The sequence below is a fragment of the Sminthopsis crassicaudata genome, chromosome 3 (assembly GCF_048593235.1).
Source record: "Sminthopsis crassicaudata isolate SCR6 chromosome 3, ASM4859323v1, whole genome shotgun sequence".
Classification (NCBI taxonomy): Eukaryota; Metazoa; Chordata; class Mammalia; order Dasyuromorphia; family Dasyuridae; genus Sminthopsis; species Sminthopsis crassicaudata.
Window position 1 is genome coordinate 445,751,512 of NC_133619.1, and position 19,081 is coordinate 445,770,592.

A 19,081-nucleotide genomic window follows, 5' to 3' on the forward strand; every position below is an offset into this window, starting at 1 on the left:
TCAACTATAAGTTCCATTTAAAAACTTTCTCACTTGAAACATAATATCAATTACATCACATATTAAGTAGTAGAAGAAATGTGGTGTTCTAATTAAAATTTTGCATTTGCTAACAAATTCTGCCAAATTAAATGTCGAGTTTAAGGGGGGAAAGGCACTTTAATTAAAAGTAGCAAGAATCTCATCAGAATGTAATTTTAAGAACCACAGATTACCTTTAATATGAAATAAGAGTAAAAAAATAAAATGAAAGTGCTGATAGAGCAAAAAGAATGTATAAAAATCATACAAATTCAACATACCATGTTATTCTAAATTCTATTTTATGCATATATAATGTCCTCATAAAATTCATGAGGGCAAGGGACATATTGTATTTAAATTTTGTGTGTCCCTCATCAACCTAGCATAATGCTCTGTACAGAGTAGATGCATAAGCATGTTTATTGAAAAAAAATTGAATCCTATATTTGGTAATACTCATAGATAAAAGAGGCAGTTGTCTCTGGTGTCATTTCAGGACTTGAGAAATAGTATCCTTGTCCCAAAATGAATCTCCCCCCTGCTATCTACACTTGAAATTTCTTTAATAAAAAGCCCAAGTCTTTAATTTTTTACAGAGATATAATGTCTAATGCACAGATAGCTTTGGGAGATAGGACACATTAACTTTAATTTACATTAGCTGTAATATCATTGAAATATCTTTCTTGAAAGGTTTAGATGGAGGGGGAAGGAAAAAATTGAATACTTAAGGTAGATGAGGCTGAAAAATGTGTGAAAAATATATCCCAGTTATCTTTTAAGTTTCCTGCTCATTCCATTTATTGTTTATTGCAAAATGTTTCTTTTCATATCTTCAAGTTTTTATAGGATCACAGATTTTGGAGTTGGAGGAGACAAGCAGTTACCTAGTCCAACCATACCCAAAAGGAATCTGCATTGTAATATACTTACTATATAGTATCATCCTTCCCTTTATACACTTTCCTTCTTTGTATCTTCCTTTCCATTTCTTCACTAAAATATTTGATATTCAACTTACTTAAAAATTGCCTCTTTGGAGGAGCTAATCACAACATAAACATACATTAAAAATAAATTTTAATTCATATATAACTGAGAACCACAACTGACTCTACTAATTTTACAAATCCCTGAGTTCTGAATGCCCTTTATGAACCTGCTGACAGAAGTATACTAAGACACTTTTTAAAAGTGTCCAATAAAGGAGATATCAAAGGACATTATCAGAGTTGACAGGCCCTCAGCTTAACTCTACCTTAACAATGTATTTGTGTTAACTGTTCTCCTGAAACCAGAAAATCCTGTCAGGTATCCCCAAAGCAGGCCTGCGACATTGATTAAATGCCAGATTTGCTGAGTGATTGAAAAAAAAAAAATCACATCTCAGGTTAAAGAAATCTGTAAGGTGAGTAATATTAGAGTACCTCTTCACCAAAATACAAATACATAAGGCTCATGAATCTTCTGAATGCCTTCATATAGATAAGTTTCCATATCAAATGAGACAAAGAGGTCACAATAAATGAGGAATTAGGAAAAAAAACTTTAAATTTGGTCATTAGATTGTCATCTGGAGTACTTACTGATAAGGCTCTCCATTATTCATACCTCAGTACTATCCATCTCCCATTCTTCAAATGCATTCACCCTTCATTTTTGCATCTTAGAAACCCTAGTTTTTTTCTGCCAAGACTCAACTTAAGTAACATTTTCTACATGGAATTGTTGTTGATCCCACCAGAAGCTTATTTCCTCTACCTCATCAACTTGTATCTATTTTTCATAATATACATTCAATACAGACATATTACCACTCCTGATAGACTACATATCTCATTGAAGGCAAAGGACTGTTTCAATTTAGACTCTTTATCTGATTAGTATAGCGTCCAACATGTAATACGTGATTAATAAATTTGTATTGATTAGTTGCATAATGGAAGAGAGCTGTGCTTTACTAGACCTTATATGGTATTTCTAAAATCATGTAATCCTGTTTTGCAATCACAATACATGAAGAAAACATGAAATACATGTCCCCAACTCAAAGACATGGAAGGCTATATTTACTAACTCCCAACCTCCCCAAGATTTGGGGAAAGTCATTTAAAAGCTTCATTTGAACATATTTCTTGGACATTTTAACAATAACTTTGTAGATAAATTAGAATGCTATCTTCCAATTAACTGCACTCATATTATATAAAGCATTTCACTTATATGGAGCAAGTATAGAAATATCATTAGTTGTAAATGTACCATCTGTTGTTTGAAATCTGTTTCCTTCCAATATAGCTTCCACTCCCACTTTGCTACTATTCTCTCTGAGATAACTTATGAGTCCTAACGTCAAAATCTAATGATTTTTCCTTTTTCCTTTTCATTCTTATTTGATATTGAATACCACCCCTTTTCTTACTGAAATCAGATTTCTTGTCATGAAGTGATTCCTTTCTTATTTCTCCAAGTGGGTCTTTTTTATTCTCTTTACTTACTCATTTTGATTCCTATCCATAAGTGTTTCTCCAGGCTCAGTCTTGACCCTCTGATTCTCTTTTTCTCCTTTCCTTTGGAGAGAGAGTTTAACCAGAATTGAGTGCAGACAAAATTTATAAGTGGACTTTCTCTGCAGTGACTCATCCATCTCCTTCTTGACTCTCACCAAATGGATTCTCTTCCCATCAAATTTCCTATTCTGCCATTGGTACCATATATGTTATGTTCTTTTTGGCCTATCCCTCTTATTCATTCTTTATATATGACATCCTGTTGATATTCCTTTTAAAATATTTATTTATGACTTTGTCTACTGGTTCTTCTTTTCACAACCCATATAATCTCATGCCTTTACTAGTTTAAAGTCTTTTAAAAGACATCCCATTTTCAGGCTCCCCTCTTGAATATTGTTATCAAATATGAAAAACATTGAACTCATCTTATCGTTCTTTTGCTTAAAAAACTCCAATTCTTTATATGATCAAGGGCAAATTCCCCCTGACATTTGAATGACTACCTAGCTTGATTCTGTCATTACCCATTAGTACAAAATGTCTTTAACCAAGTTTCTCTGCTCATTCATTCATTTATTCATTTCTCTAGTAAATATTAATTGAACACATATAGTCTAGGAATCTAAGTATATTTGGGGACACAAATGAAGTGTAAGATATGGCTTTGCCATTAACACTCTAGTTGGGAAATGAAGACATAACTATATGGAAAGGTAAATAAGAATTGTTCAGTTGATTAGTCAAATATGACCTTTGGTGACCCCATTTGAGATTTCTTGGCAAAAATATAAAGTTATTTGACATTTCCTTCTTCTGATCATTTTATAGATGAGGAAACTGAGGCAAACAAGGTTAAATGGCTTGGCCAGTTTCACATAATTAATAAGTATCTGGGATCAGAGTTGAGTTCAGAAAGATGTGTCATCACAACTTCCACCTTAGAATTCTATCATCCATTTAACTTCCCCAAACAACAATATAAGATTTAAATAAAAATACAAAGATACTAATACAAGATATATTCATTCCATATTTCCTACTTTTCCTTTTCTTACTCATGCCTGGAATTATCCATCCATATCATTTCTGGTTATTGAAAAATTGCTTATTCTTTGAAGTCTAGCACAAAATTCAACATCTCCAACCCTTTTGTACTGATCTCTCCATCCTCTGAATTCTTCTAGCATTATCTGTCCAATTGTAATATAATGCAGTGCTTAATGACATATCACATTTATGTAGAACTAAATTACTAGGGAAAAGTTTCTTCATAACCATCCTGCTGCATGGGGTTTAAGTAACTTGATGTAATGGAAATGAGTAAATGCAAAAGCCAGTGTTTGAATTCAAATCTTTAGGAAGCAAGTATCCAGTCAATTCTTGTGAAATGAATGACTCAGATCATAAGTTTGAGTAAAGACGGTATGTATAAGGCAGAAATAGCCATATTCAAGAAAGACTAAAAATGACAAAAGACTAGTTTGGACAGCCATTGGAAGCACTTCTCTCTTAAGTTGCTGTCTGGTTGCTTCATATTTCATTCCAAATCAACAATAAGATCCTCAAGGAGAAGAGTAACATCTTCTCAGAGCCACAACTAGAAATTCTTGAGTCTGGGGAAAGCACTTGGGGAAAAGATAAGACCATAAGGATAGATCTCAGGTTTTAAGCCAGAAAGTTTTCTTCTAGGATAAAATAAGTGAAGAGATCCCATAAAATGAATGGAGACAGATGTTACGACAAGAAGACAAACGTTTTTACTGAAATCTTAGAATACTATGAAGATACTTCTTGGGAGACTACTAAAAAGAAATACAGAAAAGTAGTCCAGTGAGTAGAGAAAATCACATCATGTGTTGTTACTAAATGAAAAGCACCTGTTAATATGTTATTTCATTTAAACTATTGGAGGTAGCTAGGTGGTATAGTGAATGCTGGATCTAAAGTCAGGAAGATCTGAGTTCAAATCCTGTCTCTAACACTAGCTGTTTGATTAGGACAAGTCAATTAAACCTCTTTGCCTCAGTTTCCTCTTTTGTAAAATGAGCTGGACAATGAAATGGCAAACCACTCTAGAAAGTCTGAAATAGGTTACAGAGAGCTGGATATGACTGAACAACAACAAAAATTTAGAATTTTCATTATTTCTAAGATTAATTGGCTCTACCTCCTGAATTAGCAATGCTGTCAGTTTCCCCTAAATTATAGAGTTCTAGTGCAATAGTACTCCTATTTTTCTGCTTTCATTATGGTTCTGTATTTTCTATGTTTTGTATTTTCTATAGTGATAATTGATTAAAGTGTCAGGTACAGTGGGAAATTTTTCAACAATTTCTCTTGGAATGGAAAATTTCACCCCATCACAAACTAGGTATTGATACACATAAATTTATAGTTATTATTTTGTTATTAATGTTAAGTGGCAGAGTGCTGGGCCTGGAAGTCAGGAAGACCTGAGTTCAAATCGGCTTCAGACACTTACCACGTGTGTGACCCTTGTCAAATCACTTAATCTCTATTTACCTCTGGAGAAAGAAATGACAAACTACTCAAGTAGCATTGTCAAGAAAAGTCCATGCACAGTATCACCATGATATGTTCCATACGGCCATGAAGAATGGAATACAGCTGAACAACAACGTTAACATTAAATTATTAATCATTTGACATAAATAAGGTATTGAATATATGATTTCAAAATAAAAAATAAGACACATGTTGATGGCAAATTTATATTTTTCTATTCTCTATAAAATGATTTTTGTTCTTTTTCTTTTCTCATTCCCAATTTGAATCAAAGTAGGAATCACAGAAATGTTCATCCTTTCTTGATTTTAAAAACTTTTTTGCTGTATTTAGTTTCTAACACTAGGGAACAAAGCAAAAGCTTTTCAGAAAGGTTCCCCTTTCCCTTCCTGTTTCTTGATTCCATGGCATATAGAGAAATAGAAACATCAATTCTGTCTTATGAATGGCATTAAACAGCTTTCAAGATCTCATACTTAGACTGTTACTAGATTAGCATTTACAGTATCTGCATGCAGCATTTTGAAGGAAATCATTCTTAATTCACCATGCAGTTTTATTTTATTGGAATATAAAAAAGATGAAAACTTTGACTATCAAAAAGGAATTTAGGATTAGGTGATCATAGTATTCACACATACTTGTGTGAATAACAGCTTATACATAGTACACACACATAATGTGTATACACACACACACACACACACACACACACACACACACACACACACACACACACAAAATTATCTTCTCTGAAACTGAATTTCCTAATAGATATTGCTAGGAGACAAAGCTGAGACTCTCAATCACGTTGCCTCTAAGTAAATATCAAAGAGGATTTTGGTTTTCTGGGTAGGAAATATTTATCATTAATTATATTGATTATCATTAACAATGATCACATTATTATAAATTATATTGAATAAAAGGATTTGTGTTATTGTTGTTTAGTCCTCTCAAAACCTGTTTGTGGTTTTTGCTCACTTCCAGTTGATCAATGATGGACAGAAATAACTACACCCAGAGAAGGAACACTGAATGTAAATTGTTAGCACTACTGTCTATCTACCCAGGTTACTTATACCTTCGGAAGCTAATAATTAATGTGCAACAAGAAAATGGTATTTACACACATATATTGTATCTAGGTTAAATTGTAACACATGTAAAATGTATGGGATTGCCTGTCATTGCGGGGAGGGAGTGGAGGAAGGGAGGGGAAAATTTGAAAAAATGGATACAAGGGATAATATTATAAAAAAAATACTCATGCATATATACTGTGGAAAAAAATTATAAATAAAAAAACAAACAAACAAACAAAAAGCCTGTTTGTGTTTTTTTTGGCAGGGACATTACAATGGTTTGACATTTCCTTTTCCAGATCATCTAATGCATGAGGAAAAGAAAACTGAGACAAACAGGGTTAAGTAGCTTGCCCAGGTTCACATGACTAGTAAATGTCTGAGTATCATTTGAACTCATGAGGATGCATCTTTCTGATTCTAATACCAGTACTTTATCACTATTCCATCTAGTTACCCAAATAAAAGAATAATAATCAAACAAAATATAGTAGCTTATTATAATTAGAATTTCTAGGATTTTACTAAAGGACCAAAATTGGCTCTTTGACAATGTAATCCTTATCATGTCAGCAGGCATCCCACCCATACTTCTGCTATCTATCTAAGGTGACTTAGACCCAAGGTGTCAAATGCATGTCAACACTACACATTGACAATTTTCTCAAGTGGAGCCAAACAAGCATAAAATATAATTAAAATAAAATAAAAATACAACAAAGCATAAGTTCATATGTGGTTTTCAAAGTTAGTATGTGATATGAAGACATTCTCATACAGGGGTTAATAGCACTTGTTTCTACTTGAGTTTGACTTTACTGACTTAGATTATCTAACATTGTAGAAAAGGTTTACATTTGGACCAATGTGTTTGGACCAGAACTCCATAGACCAGTAATTATTTTAGGAGATTAAATCAGTGTTTAAATTAGACTCACACAACTAAAAAACCTTTGAAGATTGATGTGACTTGAAGAGGTCATAAGACTGATACAGTCTCATTTATATTGATGGATGAAATCTTCGCTGATGAAGAGTGAAAGTGGCTTAGCTAGGGAAAAAATATGTACAATGACTAATAATGCAAATGAAAATTCTGAATGACATCATAACTCAGATTAAATATAAGGATTAAAAAAAAAGAAACCTTAACATGCTATAAGAAATTCTGAAGTCACATCAGTCTTCAAGCAGCAACATGAGATTATGGAAAGAGCATACAACTATAAATCAGGACATCTGAGTTCTAATCCTAACTGTTACTATTTATGTCATATTGAAGAAATCATTTTACTTCTTTGAATTTCAGTTTTCTTATCTGTAAAATGAAGGATTTGCACTAGAGCAAAATTTCTTAACTTGTTTCTCTGAAGAAGAATTTAAAATTACATTTGTAATTGATTGTAATATATTGCATAAGATCATATAATTTCTAGATTTAAAAACATTATTCTGAGAAGTCCATAGGTTTTGTCAGAGGTTCAAAAGGGTCCATGACACCAAAAGGCTAAGAAATCCTGAATACTTGGATACTTTTTTCTCTGATTGGAGGGCATGAGTGTGAACCATGTAACTCTTTCCAAAGTCTGCCTTAATTGAAGGCTGGAATTGGACATTCAGCTCACCCCACTTTCCTTTTGTAGTTCTACCTGGTTTCAAGTATATGGAACAAGAATTTTTCTATTTGAAATCCCGTGGTTTCTTTCCTTCTTTTTTAGTTTCATTTGGAGTCTTATCTTCTCTCATTAGAATGTAAGTTCCTTGAGGGCAGATACTGTCTTTCTCTCTTTTATTTCTATTCCCAGCAGTTAGCTTAGTGCCTAGCTCATACTAGGCACTTGAAAAATATTACTGAATTGAACCCCTATACTCACATAATTGGACTTTTTTTTAGTAAAAGATCAAAATACGCAAGGAGCTTGATAAACTTTGTGAACACAGAAACTATTTTTATTTTTGTCTTTTTATCTCCAGCACATAGAATACTTCTTCAAACATTATAGGAACTTAATAAATATCTGTTGGAGAGTGAACAAATAAATGACATTGCACAAATACTTTATCTTTGAATTGGAATGAAGCCATAATGGCATGCTAGGAGAGAAAGGGAAGCCTCTTGATATTATATGAGGACAGGGGACTAACAATTCTTGCTGTTCAGTCAGTCATACTTGATTCTTTGGAACCTTATCTAGGGTTCTCTTGGCAAAGTTATTGTCGGCTATAGATGTTCACTAACTGGTCCAGGGTCACACAACTAATGAATATTTGAGACTAGACTTGAACTTGTCTTCCTAATTCCAACCCAGCTCTCTGTCCACTGAGCCATCTACCTGCCTCTTCTATCAATCCTTAGGTAACATCAAGTTTGTAAAATAAATAATACAAAAAGTTCAGTCATTTTTCTTCAAAAAAACACATCTCTAGATCTCAAATAAATAGAGATATGAGTGGATACAAGGGTCATGTCAATTTTAGACAAAACTGTTGTAAAATATAATATTTGAATCCCATAAAATGAGTTATTTAATCAAATTTGAAGCACTTTTAATGAATTAGAAAAATGTAACTAGGTCTTTATTTCACATTTTCATGAATTTCAAAACAGCAAGACATAGATTAGTGTGGAGAAAAAACAACACACAAGCTTTTACCTTCATATGAGAATTTCTGCTCTTCTCTCAAAGTTTAGCTGCCATGTTTTCACTCAATCCCTCTACTCTGAAGCTGATCAATTCTTGAAGTTTTTCTAAAGTAAAGGGAAAAACATAGATGTTCTAATAAGAGGCAGAGGAAAAAATTAAGAGTTATTATTCTAGGGCTTCTTTGTGAAATCGCAATGAGTGATTCTGCATTTAAAGAGGGACAGATTCCTTCTTAACCACATGACATAATTTTCTCTTGGTATCTTCTACCAAACAAAGACAAAGAAGATAATCAGATTTTTTGGACATCTTATTTGTTGGACAATTGGATTTGAGCTACCAATGATTTATCACCTAGCCTCACTCACCTTTGAGACTAATGTAATTTTTTGCCATTATAAAGTCATATTACTTCCACATTGTCTTCTCCAGGGGAAATTAGGACTTTCCACAATTACTTACTTTCCCTAGACCACAATTTTACACTTTGGTCTCATTATAAATAGCGAGCATTCCTGCTTAAGAAATAGAAATGTGTTAGGTTAGACGTTCCTGTCTGTGGTTTTACTCAGACTGTTTTATTGCTTTACTGTATTGTGAGATAAAACTAACACATTCTGGTCCCTAATCTCTTGTGCCTATTTTTTCCCTGATCTAAAAATCCTTTCCAGAGCCCTAAGTACCCCCATCAAGTCTGTAATAATGCTGACCTGAGCCAGTGAAAAACTGCTCTCAGCCAGCATGTTCTGTAAGATGGCTTTCCATCAACACAACATTACAGGCATTCTCCTCTGGAGCTAGCAAAGAAAATAAGCTGGCTTTGGCAGTCAATCATGGATGGCACTAATGCGATGAATCCATTTTTCACGGACTTTACTTGGCAAACATCTTCTCCACAGTCTGCAAGCCTAGAAAGTTTCTTCTCCCCTGCTTTTTTGTTTGTTTGGCAGGGACAGGAGGAATGGAAATGCTATTGAACAAGAAGTTGGATTTGGAGTTAGAAGACTGTTGAAATTCTCTCTCAAACACTGTCAGTCCCTCAGAGTCTTGACTTTCTCATCTGTACAATGGGGATAAAATGTTGATACTGCCTCACTCAAAGCTATATGAATAAAAGTATAAAAATAAGAAGTTTTAATTAAATGAACTTTAAAGACTAATTCTGCAATTCTATGATCTGTTGGGATACCTCAGATGTTCTCTGTAAGAATGATGTTGGGCCAATACAATCCAGAGGAATGGGAAGGAGACTTATCAGGTCTTTTTATTGCACTTTAATTCTTTTGAGGTGCTTTATTCCTTGTACCTTTTGAATGCAGAAGGCTCAGAGAATGAAGGTGGTTGGTGCAGTATATGCCCAATAATGAGTAAAAATTCTACGCATTTGTAAGGAAAGTTAGAAATCACCTTACTTGGGATGTGTGTGTGATTGTATAATCACACGTGTGATGCATATGCAAAACACATACACATTTTATCAGTCTTCCATTTCTCTTCTAAATATTCTTGAGTTCACCAGTAATTTCCACAAAACCTATAACTCTAATCCAAACTTAGATTATTTTTAAGAGCTTCTCCATATTTGGAAAAGTTTTAAACCATGAAGCCTTCAAGAAACTTTTGTGTTTATAATTCATCATTTTTTCCCAAAAACTAGTAAAGATGATGCATTTATGGAGACCAATTTTTCTCTAACTTGTTCAGAAAGAAAGTGATACGTTTTAAAGATTATCTTAAACTAAATCATGAACAAAGCAAACTACACTAATTTACTGAACTTCAAGCTAAAATTAACCTGACTTTTACAAACTGAATTATAACCCAAAAAATCTCTAGTGAAATAGTTTTTACTAAAACAAAGCCTGTTTGTCATCTGCAATTAATGAATCAGAATTTATTTAAATTCTTTAAATTAAACTCCAGACATACCTCAGATATATTGTGGGTTTGGTTTCAGATTACCACAATAAACTGAATATAGCTATAAAATAAGTCACAATTTTTTTTAGATTCACAGTGCATATAAAAGTTATGTTGACACTATACTATAGTCTATTAAGTGTGCAATAGCATTATGTCTAGCTGAACTAAAAATACTTTATTGCTAAAAAATGCTAAGCATCTTCTGAGCCTTAACCAAATGATAATCCTTTTGCTGGTGAAGAGTGTTTTCTCAATATTGATTACTGCCGACTGATCAGTACAACTGCTGAAGATACAACTTATTTAAAATAATACAAGGAAATTTGCCACAGAGTTTGACTCATCTTTTCACTCAAAAACTTAGAGACTTTTGTGGAATTATTAATTGCCCTAATTTCAATACTATTATGTCTTAGGGAATAGGGAGGTCTGAAAAGAAGGAGAAAGATGGAGGGAATGGCAGGTTGGTGGAGAAGTCGTAACATATACAACATTTATTGATAAAGTTAACTGATTTATATGGGCGTGGTTTGCAGCATCACAGAACAATTACAACAATAGCATCAAAGATCACTGATCATAGATCACCAAAATAAATATAGAATAATGAAAACTTTGAAATATTGTGAGAATTATCAAAATGTCCCATAGAGACATGATATACTATTGGAAAAATGTCTCCAATAGACTTGTCTGATGCAGAGTGCCATAAACTTTCAATCTTTTTTTTTAATCACAATATCTATGAAACACAGTAAAGTGAAGTATAAAATAAAGAGCTATGCCTGTATTTCATTCAGTTTGAATCCCCCTTTTAACAAAGTTTAGTTATCTTACAATCTAATGGCAGCTTATATCTATAACTGTCCACATGGAAAACATGATGCTAAATCCTCCTTCTAGCAAGTCAACTTCATCTGGGAAGACAGGTGCAGATGCTCCTGGTGGCTCTAATACCAATGAGGGATTTGAAGGCTCTCCTAACAATCAACAGTATGCATATTAGTTATAACTCCAAGCCCATGACAGCTGCAATATTCCACATGCAAACAAATTACAATCATAAAATGGGGCAATATTCCAGCATGGTAAGTTTTCAGATAAATAAACACTTTCACCTATCTTTTTCATGGAGAAATATATCCAAATTTTTCTTCATCACAAACTGTATAAACCAACATTTTTTTCTTTAAAAAAATAGAATTCAATGTAGTAGATTCTTTCTCTAGTCCTTTTAATATTTCATGGGCACCCACTATAGCAATAAACGTGCCTATCTCTTTATTATATTGTTTTGTCCTTGTATGACTTAATCTACTTTTTATTTCCCCATCAATTCAATTGTTTAGGTCAATTCTTACACACAAGTAGGGACAGGACTAGAGATTAGATCTATGACTTCATTGATAGAAGGTACTCCTAGATAAGGAATCTCCTTTTACCAAGTCAGATTGGCACATTCTCTGCAGTTTAACCCAGTACCTTGAATATAGTAAATGCTTAATAAATTACAGTTGCCTAGAACATTTAGAGGATAAGTGGTCTACCCCAAATATTTTGGAGGTAGGTCTTGAACCTAGCTTTTACTGGTTCCAAGACCAGCTTTCTATCCAGTATATCATGCCAAACACAAATAATTGTTGTTTAAACACTGCAGGATGTCTATGTTTTTGACACATTTACTGTTCTTTAAGTCATCTGTAATTTTGATTTCTCAGAAAAGGGGGTGCTCCGTGATTTACAGTCATATAGCCTATAGAACATTAAGATTAAAAAGATATATATCAAGGAAAAATTTTAGATTGTTGAAAGTTCTATACATTTTCCTAAATTCAATTCAGCTTGCTATATATATATTGCCCATTCAATTTAATTGCATAATTGGGATAATATGCATTTTCCATATATTTGCATTTTTTCCTGTATTAATTGTTAGGCTGATTTCTTTTGAGTGGATATTCATCTCAGTAAGAAGGCCTTTACTTCTTACTGTAGCATTATGGGACTTAATGTTGTCAGCACAAGGCTATCTACAATAGTAGCATCTGGCAGATATGTTCTCTAGTTAAATATATCGGAGAGTTACAAAACAAAGTGCTAGTGAAGTGAGTGGTTAGCCTGTTACTAATTGAAGAAATCATAGAATATATTTTGGAGAAGATAACATCTGACACAGGTTTTTGAAGCATGGGTAGGAATTCATAGAATTTGAGAGTTGGAAGAACCTTGACCAGCCAGAACAATCCATTCATGAAGTATGTTACTTCTCTAACATTTTTAATATATAGCTGTCAAGGCAGCCCCTTCTATTTTGGGATAGTTTTCAATAGATGAGGATGAGGAAACATGGCATTTCTGGAATATCAAAGAAAATTCTGAGGTAATGTAAATTAAAAGGGTAGTGCATGTTCAAGAAACAAGGTGTGAAGTTTGACTGAAGTGCAGAGTGCTCAGATTGACTCTCATCAGCTCTCCTCAGCTATCTTGATAGCAGGAAGTGTAGACTTCTAGATGAAGAGTACTTTCCTGGTAAAAGTAAGAGCATAACTAATACCTTGATGAGAGGATTCAAGAAACTTCTGTGATGGCACTTAAGACTTCTCAGTCCAAAATATTGTGATGGGAAGCACAGGTAGTTTATAGTAGTGAAACATGAGATAAGTTCATATAGTAAATGGCACTTGCATCATCATCCCTTTCTGGTTCTGGCAGATTTCAAAAGAGTTCACCCAAAAAGGGCCAGTGTTTGCTCTACAAGAATGTGGTTTGTAATAATGCTGATGAAATAAGGAGTCTTATAGAGCTTTAAGTGCTTGACAAGTGTTAAGTATTAGAGTCATCATAGATAGGAAGTATCTGAGGAAGATTTTGAACATGAGTCTGATTCTAAGCCCAACGTTTTATAAATTATTCCACATCCAAAGTTATGGAAAAAAAAAACCTTCCCTTCTCAAAGCTTGGTAGCATAACCATATATGCAGAAAGCAACATTTTGGCTAAGCTGCTCTAGACTTGATGGAGATGTTAAATATCAAGTGTGCATATCTACATGGCAGATTCAAAGCATTTTTAAAGTGGTGAAAACTATAATGAATGACAATTGTCATTGATAAAAGCTAGTAATAATAGTTAGCATTAATGTAGTGCTTACTATATGCCAGACACTGTGTTAAACACTTAAAAAATATTTCAATAGATCCTTACAATAACCCTTGGAAGTAGGTGCTTTTATTGTCCCCATTTTTCAGATCAGGAAATTGAGGCAAACAAAGATTTGCTACTGAACACCTAATAATTTAATATTAGCTTCAATATATTTCTGTTCTATTTTTCTTAGACAAATTGTCCTGACAAAACTCATCCACTTTCCCATCTTTACTCTATTTTTATCCATTTGCTAAGGTTCCTTTAGGTTGCAGAGATTTATATCTTCTTCTTCATCCTCCATTTCTGAAGAGGATCAATGACATCCCAATGATGGGGTAAAACAGTGGCTGATGTGTAATGTCTTGAAATGTGTGTAAATTAGATTTAAATGAGTTGTCAATCTCACTCTCTTCCAGAATCATCAAAGTCCAGTTGCAGGACAAAAGTCAAGACTTGCCATAGTCCAGGATGTAGTAGATGACTTTGGATTTTTTGATATCTGATCAAGATCTAAAATTTCCACAAGAACTGCTTCAATTTTCTTCATGGCCATTGTAATAAATTGTTCTTATCCATCAGTTCTACAAGGGTATGGCTTCACCTATTGTGGGTAGACATTCTCCTCAACTTGGTTTAGCCCATCTGCTGAGATAGTTTACTTTGATGTGGCTCATATGTCCTACATTTTCTACAGTTTCTTAGAGCCATAGGTGAGGGTTGGGTGACAGATAAACCCCAAAGATAGATAAACAGCCCTGAAAAGGGCTCGATAAGACTTCACACTAGAGAACCTAGTCCTCCTCGAATACTCCATAAATCTTATGTCTTATACCTTTATGTATCTCTTAATAACTAATAGAGACATGAAAAACATTTCTTGGTAGTAAAGGTTCTTTACTGAACTGAATGATCAACCTTACCTGGGAATTTTTTCAAAGCTAATGTAAATAGTTCCACTAAAGAATGAAGTCTAAATACAAAATACTCACACTCCTAAAATCAACCTAAAGAAGGTTTCACCATAGTAATGTTTATGTGTTCCAGAACATATTTTTGTTATTGCCATGTAGATAGGTATTATTTAAAATCTTCAAATTATTTAAAGATTAGTTGCTAAATCCAGTTGATTTTTTCTCTATCCCATATTTCTCATCCATTCTCTCCTCCTATTGAAACTGCCCTATTTGAGGGAATTCTCACTCACTGAAATAGCTTCAATATCATATTACCTGACTTTCTGTACACAGGGCAATTCTCCCTGATTCAACCTATCCCTCACATGGCATTAAAATGATTTTAATGCGTATATCTGACTTACTTTCTTAATTAAAAACATTTAGTGGCTACTGTCTTTAGGATAAAATGTAAAAACCTTAACCTGTCTTTGAAGACCTACTAAAATCTAGCTCCTGACTAAGTTTTTTCCTCTATTGTATAATTTTCTCCTTCATGCATTTAGGTACATTCTAGTCATCTCTTAAACAATTAACTTGTCATTTCCTGCCTTCAGGTGTTAATACAGTATATGCCTAATGACTGGAATATATTTCCTCCTACTCCTATGTTTTAAAATTATTCTCTTCCCATTGTGGAGAAAAGATGGAATAATGAAACCAGGAAGATGTTGGAGCTCTTCCAGTTTCCCTTGTAAACCACATGACTTCTGACAGAATCTGATGGAATGAAACCACTCTCCAACTTAAGATAGACTAGAAAAACTTCAAGAAAGGTCATTCTCATAAGGGTGAAATGTATATTCAACCCAGCTCAAATGGAGTCTGAGAAAGCCAATGAAATAGTCAATCAAAACAGATCAACAAGAAATTTATCTACCCCTCTAAAGAAGTAGGAGGAGAAAGAATAAAGAAAAGAGAGGATCTGGATAGAAGGGAGGGCAGAAACACTAGGGGAAAAAAAGTAAGAGAAAGAGAGAGGAGTGATAGAAGATAAAGCAGTGGGTGTAGTAGGTCAAAAACCCTCAACAAAACACTACTAAGGACAAAGAGAAAAGAAAGAACAAAAGTATATACAGGGAAGATAATAAGATAGAGGGAAATGCAAAGTTGGTAATCCTCACTGCGCATGTGAATCAAATGAATTCTCCTATAAAACAGAAACAAAGAGCAGAGTGGATTAAAAAATAGAATCTTATAATATGTTGTTTTAAGAAACACATTTGACACAGAGGGACACATTCAGAGTAAAGGTAAAAGGGTGCAACAGAATTTATTATGCTTTACCTGAAAGAAAAAAAAAAAAAAAAGTAGGGGTAGCAATTCTGATCTCAGAAAAAGCAAAAGTAAAAATAGATCTAATTAAAAGAGATAAGGAAGGAAAGTACATTTTTATAAAGGTACTGTAAACAATGAAGTAGTAAATATATTAATGTATATGCAAAGGATTAATGAAAAAAAAATACAAAGAATGTGGCTTAGCAGACCTAAAACTATATTAGAAAGCACAGTCATTTGGTACTAGTTAAGAATAAGAGTTATACACCAGTGGAATAGATTAGATACACATCACACAATAATAAAGTCTTTATTAATCCAGTATTTGATAAACCTCAAAACTCCAGTTTCTGGGATAAGAACTCACTAAAAATTGCTGGGGTAACTGGAGAATGATATGTCATAAACTAGGCATAGATCTATATCTCACAACCCATACCAAAAAGAGGTCAAAATGAGTACATGATTTGAGCATAAATGATGGCATCATAAGCAAATTAGGAATCTAAGATACAATTTACCTATACGATCTTTGGAGAAGGGAAGACTTTATGACCAAATAAGACCTAGAGAACATTATGAAAGGCAAAATGGACAACTTTGATTATGTTAAATAAAAAAAGTTTTTTGCAGAAATAAAATCTATAGAAACAAGATTAAAGAGGGAAGAACAATGCTGAGAAAATTTTTTACAGCCAGTGTTTCAGATAAAGGTTTTTTTTTTTTCTAAAATATATAAAGAGATGTGTCAAATTTATAAGCATATTAGTCATTCCACAATTGATAAGATAAAGCATATGATGAGGCAATTTTCAGATGACGAAATTAAAACTATCTATAGTTATATGAAAAAATGCTCAAATCACCATTGATTAGAGAAATTCAAATTAAAATAGCTCTGAGGTACTACCTCATAACTCCCAGATTGGCTAAGATGAGAGGAGAAGATAATGATAAACATTGGAGATGTAGGAAAAGTGGGAAAAGACACTAATCCATTATTGGTAGAGTTATGAAATGATCCATCCATTTTGGAGATCATTTGGAATTACACCCAAAGGGCTACAAAACTATCTATACCCCTTTGATTCAGCAGTACCACTATTAGGTCTGTATCCCAAAGAAATCAAAGGAAGCAAAAGGACCCATGTGTGCAAAAATCTTTGTAACAGCTCTTTTTGTAGTAGCAAAGAATCAGAAAATGAGTAGAAACCATTAACTGGGGAATGGCTGAACAAATTGTGGTATATGAAGGTAATGGGATATTGTTTTTCTTTAAAAAATGATGAACAAGCTGATTTTAGAAAGGAATGATTTACATGAACTGATGGTGAGTGAAACAAGCAGAACCAGCAACATATCGTACACAATAACATCAAGAATGTTCAACGATCAACTATGAAAGGCCTGGTTCTTCTCAGTAGTTCAGTGATCCAAGGCAATCCCAACAAATTTTGGATAGAAAATGCCATATGCATTCAGCAAAATAACTGTGGAGATTGAATGTAAATCAACATATGCTATGTTCACTTCTTTTTATTTCCTTCTTCTATTGTTTTTCTCTTTTGTTCTGATTTTTTTCTCCCAATGTGATTCACAAAACAATTTGCATAAAAATAAAAAAAAATGTTCTCTTTCTTCATGTTTAAATTCCAGTGAAAACTTTCATGTGGCATTTCCTGACCTTATCTTCAAGTTTTCCTGGAATATTTTGTCTAGATCTCTGCTTTGTTCCATGACTATTCCTTACATTTCATTCTTTACTGTACATAAGTCCCACTTTTTCTATCTCATCTTTGAGGATGAATTCCTTGAGGACAGGGATTTTGTCATACCTCATACTTGATTTCCTTTTACCCAGAACTATAACAGTATATTTAGTAAACACTTAATAAAAGCTTGTGGAATCAATACTCACTGTTGTGCTTCTGGTGGTAATGTGGAGATACAAAAATAAAACAAAACAAAACAAACTCCTATCTTTTGTCATTTCTATTCCATTTTAAGATTTATGAAACCTTTTTTATGTCTAGATAGAGAATTTATTATTGTCCCCATTTTATAAGAGAAAAACATTTGGATCCCAGAAACTATTTAATTTTTGTCTTTGTTTTGACAGAGGGTTTTGTCCATAGTATATTCTAGATAAATTTTCAATTATAGCTGAAGCCCAGAGAGCTCATGACTTCCTCAGAGTTACTTTAACTAAATACCAAAGGTAAGATTTAAACTCCAGTTTATGACTCCAAGACTAGGACTCAGAATTAGAAGATGTGTTCTCTGGCTCCAGAAGTGCCTCTAGAGATATAATTGTAAGGCCAGAAATAAATACAAGTAGGATGGCCTAAACCTTGTAGCTAGTAGAGGCTTAACATGAGTAATAGCAACTGTGTCTCCTTGGTCATATTTTCTTTATGTTTGGCCCATTGGATGTGCTCTATGATTCACTATGATGCTATTGAGAGTTTCTAGATAGATTCTCAGGTTTGTTTTGCACCAGCTACTTGTCCCACCATTTTCTGAGAATTTCTGTTTGGAAGGAACAGCTCTGAATAGTCATGGGCTTAGCTCCATGGGTGAGTGGCAGTGACTGCTATAGAAATTACTTTCTAACAGAAGAAATGTGTATATACATGTAGGTATACAAATGTACAGAAATAATTTAAAGTAATAAATGAAATGCTTAAAAAAACACTTGTAAAGCTATGTGGCAATAGGGATGGAGAAAATAAACCCTGAATAAGAATACCAACAAAGTTATTTCTGCCTAGTTCTGGTTACATGTTAGCATACATACCATACAATAAATCTAATCAAATAATTATCAATCAAGATACTACAATTTCTGTCCTTTCTAATCTTCAATATCCTAAGGAGAAGTAGTTCTTATCAGTGGGAAAATGCTGAATTTGGACCTGAGGACCTGAGTAAAATTCTGCTAATTACCTAAATAATTGAAGATTATATCAGTATGAATGACAGGACAA

General features: G+C 33.3%; 1 protein-coding gene across 1 annotated transcript in view; it reads right to left on the bottom strand.

Moving 5' to 3' along the window:
• B3GALT1 (beta-1,3-galactosyltransferase 1) overlaps positions 1-19,081 on the bottom strand; it is a 620,917-nt gene that overhangs the window by 418,589 nt on the left and 183,247 nt on the right. Inside the window, exon 2 of the mRNA XM_074303205.1 lies at positions 8,803-8,897. The gene's annotated coding sequence lies outside the window, so the exon portion shown is untranslated. The remainder of the gene's footprint in view (positions 1-8,802; positions 8,898-19,081) is intronic.